The sequence below is a fragment of the Lolium perenne genome, chromosome 1 (genome assembly GCF_019359855.2).
Source record: "Lolium perenne isolate Kyuss_39 chromosome 1, Kyuss_2.0, whole genome shotgun sequence".
In the NCBI taxonomy this organism is placed as follows: Eukaryota; Viridiplantae; Streptophyta; class Magnoliopsida; order Poales; family Poaceae; genus Lolium; species Lolium perenne.
In genome coordinates this window covers 237710725-237727350 of record NC_067244.2, presented here as the reverse complement: position 1 = coordinate 237727350, position 16626 = coordinate 237710725, and the positions used below count along the sequence as shown (strand labels likewise).

Sequence of the window (16626 nt, the reverse complement as noted above, 5' to 3'; positions counted from 1 at the left end):
TCATCCTTTTCGGCTGATCGAGCTTCAGCCATCAGCCTGGATGCTTCCTCCTCCTTCAACTTCTCTTTCAGCTTGCTCAGTTCTGCCTTCAGAGAGTCAACCTTTTGGCGAGCCTCAGCAGCTATCTTGACTGCGCCATCCAATTTCAAGGAGGAAGATTTGACTTCCTCTTGCAGCCGAGCCTTGTCAGCTTCCAGAGAGGTGAATTGGGAGGCGAAGGCCTTGGGAGGCGAAGGCCTCCAAAGAGGAAATGACGCCTCGCAAGTCCTTAATAAAGAAGATATTTTACTAAAAATTGTCAAGCAGAGCACGCTCCAAGAGATTTGCATAACAGTTAGAAAAAGGCTTACAGAAGGAGGAGTTGCGGTGCCAGCAGTTGGAGAAACACCTTTCCCTTTGGAAAGGGAAGAAGCAGTCGATGCTTGAGCCATAGGGGCGGCCTTAGGAGCCGAAGCTTCGGAAGCCGCTACGACTGGCGAGGCAGCATCAGATTTAGCTTTTTTAGACGGGGGCTCAATAAACCCTTCGTCGCTGCAAAGGTGAAAAGTCGACAATGGTTATAGAAAGAGTGAGAAAAATAAAAGGGGCAAAGTATAACTTCCGAAAAGAAACTACTTACATGTCGAAGAGATCATCTTCATCAGCAAAGCCGCCGGTCGATCTCTTCACAGGCGAAGCCCTGGCCTCCTCTGCAGCTGCATCAACAAAGGTATCACGGTCAGCGTCGTCATTACGCGTTGATCCATCCACGACACCAGCATCATCGGCTGAGGAGGGAAGGTCGGTGTGGGCAGCTTCAAAATCTATCGGACCATTGCATTCGTCCTCTGGGCCTGTATGCTCGACAGTGTGAAAATCTACGGGGATTGAGGAGCCTTCCCTTCAGAAGTGTCATCTGGAGAATCATGCACATCTCCAGAAACTATGGGGATCTGTCGAAGAAAATAACGAGTAAGAATAATGGAAATTTTGTCGACTAAGAAAAAACGGCATAGTAAAGACATGAAGAAAGAAAAATACCTCTAATGGTGGATGATCCGCATCAAGAGGAGAATGAGAAGAGATCAGTGGAATCGAATCTTCTTGGTTAAAGGAAGTAAGGCGTCGGACTTCATCAAGCAACTCCTTTTCCGACAGGTCGGCAGCATTAATCCTGGTTTCATCCTTTGGACCTGAGTACAACCACATCGGGTGAACTCTGGCCATGACTGGTTGGATTCGGCGCTTCAAGAATACCGCTGCCACCTCTGTGCCGATCATAGTTTGGCCGTCGGCCTCCTTGATTCGAAGAAATTTGGCGAATAATTCCTCGGCTGATGTTCTCTCATCAGGTGAGAGAATGTTCTTCCAAGAGTTCTTGGGTTTGGCTTCGGAAACATCGGCATAGCAAGGAAGCCGAGATTCAAATGACAGGGAGTCCTTGACGTAAAACCATTTCAGCCTCCATCCTTGCACGGACTCTCTCATTGGGAAATTAAAGTAATTAACCTCTGAACGAGCGACAAAACCTACTCCTCCGGTGACGAAGTACCCATTGCTACTGCTGTATCTCTTCACATAGAAGATCTTTTTCCACAGCCCGAAATGAGGTTCAATACCTAGAAACGCCTCGCAAAGGGTGATGAACACAACAACGTGGAGGATTGAGTTGGGAGTAAGTTGCCATAGTTGGATTTCGTACGTCCGCAAGAGATGGAGGAGGATTCCATGAGTGGGGAGTGAAAGGCCTCGGTGAAGGAAAGATAAGAACATCACAGTAAAGCCAGCAGGAGGATCAGGCCGAGAAATCGCACCTGGAAGGATCACATCTCCCGCATCGGAGGATATCAATCCTAGGCTTCGGGATCTCTTTTCGTCACGCTTGGTGACGGTTGATGCTACCCAGTCCCCGGGCTTGACCATTGAGCTCGACGGCGCTGGCGGCGCCGGAGCTGGGGGAGGAGCACTTGGAGCGCTCCCCTTCGGAAGAGAAGAGGAGGACTTGGCGGCGGCACCACCGCTGGTGGAGCTGGCGGCGGCAGGATTCTTCTTCTTCACCATTGTGGGATCTGAGGAAGATTGGAAAAGCTGCGGTGGCGGCGCGACAACGGCGAAGGAAGGAAGAAGGGGAAGAATGAGGAGATACTGCGGGAACCGTGGAGGAGATTAGGAATTTTTCACCCTTTGAAGATTTTGAGAAGAAATTAAGAGTTAAGTAAGCACGTGGTGCTTGAAGGAGGGGAGGAACCGGTGGCCCACTATGTTCACGTTGTTCGAAAATCGAGGAGGCACCTCGGTCACCACGCGTGCAATGATCAAGCCCTAAAAACTGTCTGCGCAGAGTTAGGGTGGGCCCGTCAGGTCAAGTCCTGTCAATCAGCCCATAGCAGTTATACGTCAGCAGTGACGTCATAAAAAAAAACCCTTGAGGCATTCGAAGGAGAAATGAAAAGTTATCGGGTGGAAGACTTGACTCTACGCACAGATTGCAAGCATCTGTACCTAGACTCGGGGGCTACTCCCATCGGGAGCGCTGACGCGCATCCAATAAAATGAAGACTCGACAGAATGAGCAGTCGAAGGAAGAAGGGTTGAGTCTGCACTCGGTTACAAGCGCTTGCACCTAGACACTCCCATCGGGAGTGCATGATGCACACCCAATAAAAGTTTTTTGCATTCCAGGATCATGCCCGGGGACTTGATTCTGTGTAGGGTAACGTTGTTTTTCCATCGGCAGTTAACCAACAAAAGTTGGGCACGTTACTCATTATCCTTTGCATAAAGAAAATATATCGGATGACCTATGAAGACCTGTGAAAAACATCGACAGAGGAAAATATTCGAGTAGTACAACTTGAGTCTACGCACGGATTATCAGCATCCGTACCTAGACTCGGGGGATACTCCCATCGGGAGCGCTGACGCGCACCCGATAAAATGAAGACGGAGCAAATTCAAGATAAGCAAAGAACATCAGGAAAAGACATGCATTAGTCTCTACCCGAACTATCTTCGGCTAGACACTCAGGGGCTACTGACGTGGGCACTACCCTTCGAGTAATGGACGTTGCCCTATCCTGTATTGACTAATTGGAGGCCCATGAAAACACCCGAAGGCTAGATGTGCCACCTGGACAGCGCACCGGAAGAAGCCTTGGCAGGCAAGACAAGGAAGCGGTCAATGATACGCGTACAGCACGCGTCCGTTGGGAACCCCAAGAGGAAGGTGTGATGAGGAAGGTGTGATGCGTACAGCGGCAAGTTTTCCCTCAGTATGAAACCAAGGTTTATCGAACCAGTAGGAGCCAAGAAGCACGTTGAAGGTTGATGGCGGCGAGATGTAGTGCGGCGCAACACCAGGGATTCCGGCGCCAACGTGGAACCTGCACAACACAACCAAAGTACTTTGCCCCAACGAAACAGCGAGGTTGTCAATCTCACCGGCTTGCTGTAACAAAGGATTAGATGTATAGTGTGGATGATGATTGTTTGTAGAGAACAGTAGAAAAATTGCAGTAGATTGTATTTCAGATGTAAAGAATGGACCGGGGTCCACAGTTCACTAGTGGTGTCTCTCCCATAAGATAAATAGCATGTTGGGTGAACAAATTACAGTTGGGCAATTGACAAATAGAGAGGGCATGACCATGCACATACATGATACGATGAGTATTGTGAGACTTAATTGGGCATTACGACAAAGTACATAGACCGCTATCCAGCATGCATCTATGCCTAAAAAGTCCACCTTCAGGTTATCATCCGAACCCCTTCCAGTATTAAGTTGCAAACAACAGAAAATTGCATTAAGTATGGTGCGTAATGTAATCAATAACTACATCCTCGGACATAGCATCAATGTTTTATCCCTAGTGGCAACAGCACATCCATAACCTTAGGGGTTTCTGTCACTCCCCCAGATTCACGGAGACATGAACCCACTATCGAGCATAAATACTCCCTCTTGGAGTTACAAGCATCAACTTGGCCAAAGCATCTACTAGTAACGGAGAGCATGCAAGATCATAAACAACACATAGATTGATAATCAACATAACATAGTATTCTCTATCCATCGGATCCCAACAAACACAACATATAGCATTACAGATAGATGATCTTGATCATGTTAGGCAGCTCACAAGATCCAACAATGAAGCACATAAGGAGAAGACAACCATCTAGCTACTGCTATGGACCCACAGTCCAGGGGTAGACTACTCACTCATCACTCCGGAGGCGACCATGGCGGCGTAGAGTCCTCCGGGAGATGAATCCCCTCTCCGGCAGGGTGCCGGAGGCGATCTCCTGAATCCCCCGAGATGGGATTGGCGGCGGCGTCTCTGGAAGGTTTTCCGTATCGTGGCTCTCGGTACTGGGGGTTTCGCGATGAAGGCTATTTGTAGGCGGAAGGGCAGGTCAAGGGGCGTCACGAGGGGCCCACACAGTAGGTCGGCGCGGCCAAGGCCCAGGCCGCGCCGCCCTAGCGTGTCGCCGCCTCGTGGCCCCACTTCGTTAGCTCTCCGGTCTTCTGGAAGCTTCGTGTGAAAATAGGCCCCTGGGCGTTGATTTCGTCCAATTCCGAGAATATTTCCTTACTAGGATTTCTGAAACCAAAAACAGCAGAAAACAGCAACTGGCTCTTCGGCATCTCGTCAATAGGTTAGTTCCAGAAAATGCATAAATATGACATAAAGTATGCATAAAACATGTAGATATCATCAACAATGTGGCATGGAACATAAGAAATTATCGATACGTCGGAGACGTATCAGCATCCCCACGCTTAGTTTCTGCTGGTCCCGAGCAGGTAAACGATAACAAAGATAATTTCTGGAGTGACATGCCATCATAACCTTGATCATACTATTGTAAGCATATGTAATGAATGCAGCGATCCAAACAATGTAAATGACATGAGTAAATAACTGAATCATATAGCAAAGACTTTTCATGAATAGTACTTCAAGACAAGCATCAATAAGTCTTGCATAAGAGTTAACTCATAAAGCAATAATTCAAAGTAGAGGCATTGAAGCAACACAAAGGAAGATGAAGTTTCAGCGGTTGCTTTCAACTTATAACATGTATATCTCATGGATATTGTCAATGTAAAGTAATATAACAAGTGCAATATGCAAGTATGTAGGAATCAATGCACAGTTCACACAAGTGTTTGCTTCTTGAGGTGGAGAGAGATAGGTGAACTGACTCAACAATAAAAGTAAAAGAAAGGTCCTTCAAAGAGGAAAGCATCGATTGCTCTATTTGTGCTAGAGCTTTGATTTTGAAAACAAGAAACAATTTTGTCAACGGTAGTAATAAAGCATATGTGTTATGTAAATTATATCTTACAAGTTGCAAGCCTCATGCATAGTATACTAATAGTGCCCGCACCTTGTCCTAATTAGCTCGGATTACCGGGATTATCGCAATGCATATGTTTTAACCAAGTGTCACAAAGGGGTACCTCTATGCCGCCTGTACAAAGGTCTAAGGAGAAATCTCACATTGGATTTCTCGCTATTGATTATTCTCAACTTAGACATACATACCGGTACAACATAGACACCAGATAATGGACTCCTCTTATATGCATAAGCATGTAGCAACAATTAATTTTCTCATATGAGATTGAGGATATATGTCCAAAACTGAAACTTCCACCATGGATCATGGCTTTAGTTAGCGGCCCAATGTTCTTCTCTAACAATATGCATGCTCTAACCATTAAATAAGTGGTAAATCTCCCTTACTTCAGACAAGACGGACATGCATAGCAACTCACATGATATTCAACAAAGAGTAGTTGATGGCGTCTCCAGGAACATGGTTATCGCACAACAAGCAACTTAATAAGAGATAAAGTGCATAAGTACATATTCAATACCACAATAGTTTTTAGGCTATTTGTCCCATGAGCTATATATTGTAAAGGTAAAGAATGGAAATTTTAAAGGTAGCACTCAAGCAATTTACTTTGGAATGGTGGAGAAATACCATGTAGTAGGTAGGTATGGTGGACACAAATGGCATAGTGGTTGGTTCAAGTATTTTGGATGCATGAGAAGTATTCCCTCTCGATACAAGGTTTAGGCTAGCAAGGTTTATTTGAAACAAACACAAGGATGAAGCGGTGCAGAAAAACTCACATAAAATACATATTGTAAACATTATAAGACTCTACACCGTCTTCCTTTTTGTTCAAACTCAATACTAGAAATTATCTAGACCTTAGAGAGACCAAATATGCAAACCAAATTTTAGCATGCTCTATGTATTTCTTCATTAATAGGTGCAAAGTATATGATGCAAGAGCTTAAACATGAGCACAACAATTGCCAAGTATCACATTATCCAAGACATTATAGCAATTACTACATGTATCATTTTCCAATTCCAACCATATAACAATTTAACGAAGAAGAAACTTCGCCATGAATATTATGAGTAAAGCCTAAGGACATATTTGTCCATATGCAACAGCGGAGCATGTCTCTCTCCCACACAATGAATGCTAGGATCCATTTTATTCAAACAAAACAAAAACAAAAACAAACCGACGCTCCAAGCAAAGCACATAAAATGTGATGGAATAAAAATATAGTTTCAGGGGAGGAACCTGATAATGTTGTCGATGAAGAAGGGGATGCCTTGGGCATCCCCAAGCTTAGACGCTTGAGTCTTCTTGATATATGCAGGGGTGAACCACCGGGGCATCCCCAAGCTTAGAGCTTTCACTCTCCTTGATCATGTTGTATCATCTCCCTCTCTTGATCCTTGAAAACTTCCTCCACACCAAACTCAAAACAACTCATTAGAGAGTTAGTGCACAATCAAAATATACATGTTCAGAGGTGACATAATCATTCTTAACACTTCTGGACATTGCACAAAGCTACTGAAAGTCAAATGAATCGAAAAATCCATCGAACATAGCAAAACAGGCAATGCGAAATAAAAGGCAGAATCTGTCAAAACAGAACAGTTCGTAAAGACGAATTTTATTGAGGCACCAGACTTGCTCAAATGAAAATGCTCAAATTGAATGAAAGTTGCGTACATATCTGAGGATCACTCACGTAAATTGGCATAATTTTCTGAGTTACCTACAGAGAATGTTTCCCACATTCGTGACAGCAAAGAAATCTGTTTCTGCGCAGTAATCCAAAACTAGTATGAACCTTACTATCAACGACTTTACTTGGCACAACAATGCACAAAACTAAGATAAGGAGAGGTTGCTACAGTAGTAAACAACTTCCAAGACTCAAAATAAAAATAAAATTACTGTAGTAAAAACATGGGTTGTCTCCCATAAGCGCTTTTCTTTAACGCCTTTCAGCTAGGCGCAGAAAGTGTGTATCAAGTATTATCATGAGACGAAGTGTCAACATCATAATTTGTTCTAATGATAGAATCAAAAGGTAACTTCATTCTCTTTCTAGGGAAGTGTTCCATACCTTTCTTGAGAGGAAATTGATATTTAATATTACCTTCCTTCATATCAATGATAGCACCAACAGTTCGAAGAAAAGGTCTTCCCAATATAATGGGACAAGATGCATTGCATTCAATATCCAAGACAACAAAATCAACGGGGACAAGGTTTTTGTTAACGGTAATGCGAATATTATCAACTTTCCCCAAAGGTTTCTTTGTAGAATGATCAGCAAGATTAACATCCAAATAACAATTTTTCAATGGTGGCAAGTCAAGCATATTATAAATTTTCTTAGGCATAACAGAACTACTTGCACCAAGATCACATAAAGCATTACAATCAAAGTCATTGACCTTCATCTTAATGATGGGCTCCCAACCATCTTCGAGCTTCCTAGGAATAGAAGCTTCGCGTTCTAGTTTCCTTACTAGGATTTCTGAAACCAAAAACAACAGAAAACAGCAACTGGCTCTTCGGCATCTCGTCAATAGGTTAGTTCCAGAAAATGCATAAATATGACATAAAGTATGCATAAACCATGTAGATATCATCAACAATGTGGCATGGAACATAAGAAATTATCGATACGTCGGAGACGTATCAGTCAACAAGGAAAGATTAGATCTAAAAGTGCTGTAAACCTAGTCGTACTCGGTTAGGACCCTTGAGACCTGGCCTCCTATATAAAGGCCAGGAGAGGGGCTGCCGAGGGACACGAACAATCTTAGCGATCATAGCCAGAAAAAGCTTAGAGCTAGGTAACCCTAGCAGTAGTAATCTCGACGAGATCTCAGCCGAACTATTCGGCACCCCATTGTAACCCATTGTCATCATAATCAAGAACAGACAGGCAGGACGTAAGGGTTTTACCTCATCGAGTGCCCCGAACCTGGGTAAATCGCTCTCCCCGCTTGTCTGTGAACCGATGTCTCGTGTCAGCTGGCAGGATTCCATCAACCTTAAGCCCCTATCGGAGGGCATTGGCGAGGAGTACCCTCGACACCACTCGTCGGCGACTATTTGCATAAACCGTTGGTTCACGCCTTTTTTCTCGTCGATCCTTCCTTCCCGCGCCTCCCACCCCTCCGCCGCCGCTGGATTTCCCGGCCGTTTGGACGTCTGATCTATGCTGAGAGTCGGCACCGTCGTCGCGGCTGTGGCTCCCGCCGGTCGTGCCGCTGCCGCCGCTTCGCCAGCGCGTCCCAGAACGCGCCGTCAAATCCGCTCCACCTCCGCTCGACGACTTGCTAGGTAGGCGCGATTGGCCTCTGTTCGTTGCGTCGTCTGCCTCGGCGCTATTTTAACCATTGATTTTGCTTTAGCCATGGACAGTGACGATGAGATGCTTGCCCTGGTGCTGGAGGACGAGCAAGCCTTCGATGACGACCTGCGGGAGCATTTGGTGATCACCGCGTCCCTCAAGGACATGGTTGACGCTGAGGCGGAGAAGAGGAAGAGGCCGCTCCGCGGAGGATCAAGGCAGGGGAGAAGGAAGTCCAAGCCCCGATAGAGCATGGAGGGGCATACCATGCTGCACAACGACTACTTTGTAGACGGTGCAACACATGAAGACAATTTTCGGCGCCGGTACAAGATGAGCAAGGGCCTGTTCATGAATATCCTCCACGGCGTTCGAGAGTTCGACCCCTACTTCAAGCTCAAGCTCGACGCTATAGGCGTTGTCGGGTTCTCGTCCATTCAGAAGTGCACCGCCGCCATGAGGATGCTTGCATACGGAGCACCTACCGATACACAAGACGACTACCTTCGCATGAGTGAGTCTACTGCCATTGAGTGCATGTACAAGTTTTGCCGAGCTGTGGTGGGAAAGTTTGGCAAATACTACTTGAGAGGGCCAACTGAGGAAGAGACTGCAAGGATCATCGCACGAAATGCTGCCAGAGGATTCCCTGGAATGCTTGGAAGCATCGATTGCATGCACTAGGCATGGAAGAACTGCCTGTTTGCTTGGCAATGTATAATGGATATTGCAGTGTGGTGCTTGAAGCTGTGGTAGATTATGACCCGTGGATTTGGCATTCTTTCTTTGGCATGGCGGGATCACACAATGACATTAATGTGTTGCAGCAGTCTCCGGTGTTCAGCAGACTAGTGGAAGGGCATGCTCCACCATGCAACTATGAGATCAATGGCCACCAATATACCAAAGGCTATTATCTAGCCGATGGTATATATCCAACATGGGCCACTTTTTTCAAAACAATATCGAATCCATCAGGTCTAAAGAATTCCCACTTTGCTACGCGACATGAGGCTTGCAGGAAGGATGTCGAGCGGGCATTTGGTGTGCTTCAAGCACAATTTCCCATTATCCGGTACCCTGCTCTAAGCTGGTCTCACGACCAAATGTGGGAGGTGATGCAGACTTGTGTGATCATGCACAACATGATCATCGAGGATGACCGCAAGAATCATGCCAGGACGCATGTTGGTCCCTATGAGTGTCAGGGCCCTCTTGCGGAGGTTGATCATGAGTTGCCTGCAGATTTTGCTGATTTTCTCGCCATGCACGCAGAGATCCGTGACAGCAATGTTCATGAACAACTTCAAGCTGATCTCGTTGAGCATTTGTGGAGGATCAAAGGAAATATCGTGGCACCTTGATCTAGCATCTAGCCCTATTTATTATATTTGTTTACTTGTTTTATTGTTTGTTGTAATTTAATTTAAAAACAATACTCACAAACATTTTTATTCATATGCTATATTTGATAAATGGTTATGTGTTAAAAAGAAATATTTTAAATGTTTGGGGGCGGCGTTTGGGGGACGCGGCTGGGGAACGACGTCCCCCAAACGCGGCACGAACAAAACATGTCCCACAAATGCTCAATCCGGCGCGGTTTGGGGGACGCTTTGGGGGACGCGGCTAGAGATGCTCTAATTAGCCTAAGATCTAGCGGATTTGCAGTTTTTTGTTGTTAGTTTGAATAGTTTATCACGTGTACCACGCGATAATGGATTTGCAGTTAACTGAGCACTCAACTAACTGAGAACTAGCAAAACCCATCTTATTAAACGTAATTGGCAAGGAAGTATGTGATGCGTATTCTGTCCTGATGATAAGACAGTAGACCATCTACTCTTTCAATGCCATTCACAAGGTCTATATGATCAATCATCCAAATAGATTCTACCTCATATCCACCACCAAGCGTTGCCAACATTTTCGTTAATTAGCTTAATGGGGTGGATCAGATGTTTAAAATACTTAATTATTAGGGTGACAATACTTGCCGTCATTTGGTCGCTTTGGATATGTATAAATGATGTTATTTTTAATGCAAACAATTATTCACTTATGCAGATCATCTACCGGTGCAGTATTTTGCACCGTTCATGGTCGTCTGTTCAATGTATGGAAAATTGTGGCATGTTTATGGAGGTATCTACACGGTTTGACGACATGACAAGCGATTTTATTCTAACATGGGTGACAACTTAATCTCGGGATTGGACCAATATCCTCTTAGGCATCGATGCGGCATCATGATGGATTGTGTACAGATGTGTTATGCAGAAGCAGGGTATAATGCCTAAATTTAAATAATAAAACATCCTTTATCAAAGAAACAACTACTCGCAAACTCGACATGGAAAAAAGCAATGACAAATCGAGATCGACATCCTAGCTAACGAAGATACACCGCTACGTCATACATGATGTACATGAAGGTGCTCGATCGCAAAACAACACGAGTAGATCGATATCAATCAGTACGGTATGGTATCATCCTACTAGTACTACTGTACTTGATTAACAACTTGACTGAAATAAACTAAAGCAGCTCCAATCCACGCGGGAAGCAAGCGTGGAGAGCTATCTCTAGAGAATGATAATGATGCATGTAATCTACAAATACGGGCAGATCGACAGAAGCAGCAATGCACCGAAAACACACCTATCAATGGCCGCGTCTCCTCGCGACGACGGCATGGCCGAGATCGTGATCTCCTCGCTCCCGCTCGAGACACGGTGCCCGCCGTTCCTGCTCAGGCAGTACGGTGGCTTCTGGATACCCGAGTCGACTCTCCCTGGCGTAGCCGCCGCACACACGCGGTTCAATCCGAGGCCGTCCGACGTCCCCTCCTGGCCAGCTTCCCCAAGTCCGGCACCACCTGGCTCAAGGCCCTGGCCTTCGCCACCCTCAACCGCGTGAAGCACCCGCCACGCCATGCTGACCACCCGCTCCGTCGTTGCAACCCCCACGACTGCGTCAATTATTTGGAGTGGGATGACCACGGCGACGTGCTCGAGGCGCTCCCTTCGCCGCGGGTGCTCGCTACGCACATTCCCTACACCCTCCTGCCGGCGCGCGTCACGGCGGTGGACGGCGGGTCCGGTGGCCGGATCGTGTACATCTGCAGGGACCCCAAGGACGCGCTGGTGTCCTTGTGGTTCTTCACAAAGAAGAAGCTCGCGGATGAAGCCTACACGGTCGAGGAGGCGTTCGAGTTCTTCTGCGACGGCCGGGCCTTCTACGGGCCGCAGTGGCATCACGTCGCGGGCTACTGGGAGGCGAGCCGGAGGCGGCCGGAGGAGGTGCTATTCCTGAGGTACGAAGACATGCTCCGTGACCCCGCGGGCAACGTGAGGAAGCTGGCGGAGTTCATGGGATGCGGCTTCTCCGGAGAGGAAGAGGCGGCGGGGGTCGTGCAGGACATAGTGGAGATATGCAGCATGGATGCCCTGAAGAACATGGAGGGGAACAAGAGTGGTTCTCAGAGAACCTTCAGGAATGAAACTTTCTTCCGGAAGGGGGTCGCGGGAGACTGGAGCAACTACTTGACGCCGGCGATGGCGGAGCGTCTGGACAAGATCGCGGAGGATGCGCTGCGAGGATCGGGGTTCACGTTCGCCGCCACCGAGTCCACGTGAGCCACCGGCCGGCTAGCAAAGAGTACGTATAGATATACTTATTTAACAAGAACTAGTGGGCGATCGATGCTGAGAAGAAGCAAGCATGTGTTCTGTTAATGCTGAGAAGAAGCAATCACGTACGTACGATCAGATGCAGGATTCGAGAAACAGTAGTGTGCCATCGATCGATCACCGCGCAAAAATAAGCAGTGTATGGCATTGCCTTCTCTGGGGTAAATCAATAAAACACCTTCATTCTCATGTTAAGACTAGCAATGTCTCGCGCGGCGGCACGCCACGCTTGTGTTCTGGCTAGTGGATGAAAATTTTCTTTTTTTTGAAAAATGGAACATGAAAATGATAGAGCTAAGGGCTCTCCCAATGCGGTGAGTCAGACCGTATCTAATTTTGCCAGCTAGAACAAAACCTGACGTGGCAGCTTAATAAAGAGGAAAGAGAGGGGCATCATATCTTGTTTTTGATACGGCTCTTGTTGCTACACCACATGCGAGTTAATGCTCCACAAGCCTATTCTGCCAATCCTAGCATGACGATGGTAAATTGCCGATGGTTAGAAATGTACTGCCGCATTTACTTGTGGGCCCATATTTGATAGTACGGGCCCACATGGAGAAGTTCTGTATCTAATTTCTGTTTGCTGAGTTGGAGGACACAAGATACGGTTTAGCCGTATCTGCATTGGGAGCGCCCTAAGGTCTGCAAAATACTATCGATATGTCATCCTTTATTGTAGACACTGCAATAACAAAAACAACTCAAATGGCACGCTGTCTACCATGCATTTTTAAAATTGTGATCCATATAGCATCTATCTGCTGGCTGAAGTATAAATAATTATATAAACTAAAACATATACTACGTAACAAAGAGCCATGTGTTCGGTGCTATTACTGCGGATTAGGTGTCAAGCTGGAACGTAGGGCTTAATGAGGCATGGGAGGTGAGCACGCATGCGCATGTGTGCTGTATAAGTTGCGTCCAATGTCAGATTGCCTAATAGGTACCGGTGGCAGGAGTAACTTGCACCATGATGAAATAACAGATATAGCTCACTGGAATTCATCTAATATTCCAAGTTGCACCATGATGAAATAACACACATAGCTCAATGGAATTCATCTAATATTCCAGTATCTTTTCGTTTCCCATTAAAGAAGGGTATGTCACAACAAAGGTGCATACTAAATGCATTCTAGGTTTCAAATTCTTGCACAATATGATAAGAAAATTTCAAATAAATTCAGTACATAATGATAGGTTAACAAGATTTTATATTACTATATCAGCATGTCCCATATGTAACTATCAAAAGATAGTAACATTTAATGTTCAGTGGATATTATGCACTGCTATATCAGATGATCTCTGAAGTGCACGATCGTACAATACCTTGAGCAAATCTTCCAAAAAAATTGGTTAGGTAACCCTCGAGAGAATAGATAATATCATTGAACATGTCTAACATGTCCCTCTGAAAGCCCTTCGAACCTTCGGTGGCACTCTTTCTGCATCAAAAATCAAAAGGAAATCACAAGTGAAACAAGGTGCAAAATAATCACAACTTCACGTTCAACCTTTGGCATTTTATTTTGACACTGGACTCTCTTCAAAGAGACGAAGATAAACAAGTTAGTCATCTAGCATGGAACTCAATAGATATCTAGTCAAGTTTTTGCCCCAATGTGAGCAAAGAAATGCAGCATACAGGACGAACCATTGAAATCTCAGAAGTTTTTCGATGGTTCCAGTTTGTTGCATCTTCAATGGCCACAATTTCGATTGGTTATCTAAGAGCATCTCTAACAGAGTCCGTAAAAGGCCCAAAACTGAAAAATAACCGCCAGTATGCGGGTTCAGTTCGAAAATCGGCGCAGATCAGTTACTGTAAACGGGACAAAACCGAAAAAAAATTACGGGCCGAGACTGAAACCAAACTCTGGCCCCTATTTGTAGGGGTCGAAAGGTCGAACTAAACGCGAACTGTACTCCTAGTGGTGTTTTGGCGGGCTAAAACTTCAGCTCGGAACAGTGCACTTCCGCCGGAGGACTACCGGAAAAGGACCAAATTCGACAAAATCCGGCCGAACGAAGGTCGACCGAATTTCGGTGAGGTCATGCGTTGCGAGCTCGGGGAAGGAAGAGTGGGCAGCCGGCCGGCAACCAAATCGCTGGACGCGGGCAGGGTGGCCCTGGAGGCGTCCGTGAAAGGGCGGGGCGGAGTCGAGCTCGTCGGGGCAGTGTTGGGCGGCACGGGGCGAGCCGGCGCGGGGCCGGGGCAGCGTAGGACCGGGCGGGACGAGGTCAGGGCGGCGCGCGCGCAGGACCGAGCGGGACGAGGTCGGGCAGCGCGCGGCGCAGACCGGGTGGGACGAGGTCGAGGCGGCGCACGGCGCGCAGACCGGGCGGGGCGAGGTTGGGGCGGCTCGTGGCGGGGCATCTTCGGGCGGCACGGGGCGTCTCGTGGCGGGACGTCGCCGGGGCAGCTCGGTGCGGGGCCAGGCCGGGCGGGACGGGGCCGGCGGCTCGAGCGGGACGGGCGGCGCCGGGCGGGCGGCGCGGCGCCGGGCGGGACGAGGTCGAGGCGGCGTGGGGTGGGGCGAGGCCGGGAGGGGCGGCGCGGGGCGGGTGGCTGGCGCGGGACGTGCGTGCACGGAGGAAGAAGAAGGTTGGGCCATGAAAGAAAAAAAAGGCATATTAAGGAATATTCTCTTTTACAGTTTTGTTTTAGGGGTTCCGATCTGCGCCGACACTTTTTTAACCCGTAAACACGAGTTCAGTGGCCTGAACTCGATTTTTACAGTTCGGAGGTTTACGGGCTCTATTAAAGATGCTCTAAGAAGATATGCAACTTGACCATTCACATATGTTTTTCTTCATATGCATATAAGATTGGTATGTCTTGCTGGAAGTAGCAGGGGTTTCCGGGGTACTATGTTTTACATACTCTTAGGTTGATGAATTTGTTGTTTCCTAAGATTGTACATACTGAGCCTGAGGGCAACATGTGTGACCACAGTCTGTCGCCTAGAGGGGTAGGTGGAGACATGAAACTTTTGAACATAAGGGGCACTCCTATATTAATTATCATTTTCCCTTGGAAAGACAACCATACACCTATGATAGATTTAGTGACAACTAAAATGAGAACTGCAAATAAGTATAGAAGAATGTATTGATAGTGCCATTCCATCAATCTATATAGATGATGACTCGCCATTATGATATGTACTTTCTATATAAAATCAGGGGAAAAAACACAACTTCAATCACAACTGAATCCTTTAGTGAGATATGGCATGCATGACCATCCATGAAAAGAATGGTAAGGGGTACAATTTTTTCTGTGGAATACTCGAGTAGCTCTACAAAGAATACTTCCTTTGCAAGATCTATACTATAGTGATTAATAAAATCTATAGGCAAATGGTCAAAGAAACATGCACCATGTTGCAATTTTAAAAAAACTACCAATCCTACTAATGATTACATACCTCTGTTTGAAAATCCTCCAATGTTTACAACAACGAAGGAACTACTAAATATGCCTTCACCGCTGCCGTCCTGCGTAATACCAGTTGTATTGATTTCTCAAACATAATAATAATTATGCCCAGATTGAAGTCCCTGAAACCATAAGAACTCGCGTCACAGTGAGTCTTGCCGAAAACAATCTACCATCCTAATTCTATAGTAGTCAAAGTAATGTCCAAAACCAGTTACCCTGCCATGTGGGTTTTGCCACCAGTTAGATGTATCCAATCAGATGTCGTGTTCATAATATTAAAGAGTACATATAATAATCAAATATATAAATTTACGTTTTAGCCAGTGAAACGACTAATGCACTTACAAGTCATATGCCAAAAGGATTATTATCTTACCTCAATAACTCTACGAACCAGATACAAAATGGGTACATAGTTAATAGATAAGCACCCAATAACTCTAATTATATGGATGCCAAAAGGAGTATTATCTGAAAAAAATATTCTCTACAGCAAAGCGAATTCTTACGTCACAACCTTAGTTAAACGATGTCAGCAGCCGCGCACCCGTTCTTATGTACCCCATGTATCTTAGAAGAGTGTAATTAGTGAAGTGATTATAAATAATCACTAGTGGAAAACAGGGCTTCCGTGGGAGCCTTTTGTCGCGGGCGCGCCTGCACCCGCGACAAATGGCCTGGCCACGTCGCCCCGAAACCATGTGGAGCACGCGGAGGCTTTTGTCGCGGCCTTTTGTCGCGGGCCGTATTACGACCCGCGACAAAAGGGGTAGGAGCGACGTGGCCACCCCTTTT

General features: G+C 46.3%; 1 long non-coding RNA gene and 1 pseudogene across 1 annotated transcript; one reads left to right on the top strand and one right to left on the bottom strand.

Moving 5' to 3' along the window:
* Positions 1 to 11317: 11317 nt before the first annotated feature.
* On the top strand, positions 11318 to 12572 carry LOC127325090 (cytosolic sulfotransferase 16-like; annotated as a pseudogene).
* Positions 12573 to 13582: 1010 nt separating this feature from the next.
* LOC127318920 (uncharacterized) lies at positions 13583 to 16207 on the bottom strand. Its single transcript, XR_007862285.2, has 2 exons — positions 15818 to 16207; positions 13583 to 13831 (listed from the first exon to the last, which is right to left on the bottom strand). It is a non-coding gene; the product is annotated as an uncharacterized lncRNA (long non-coding RNA).
* Between the last annotated feature and the right edge of the window lie 419 nt (positions 16208 to 16626).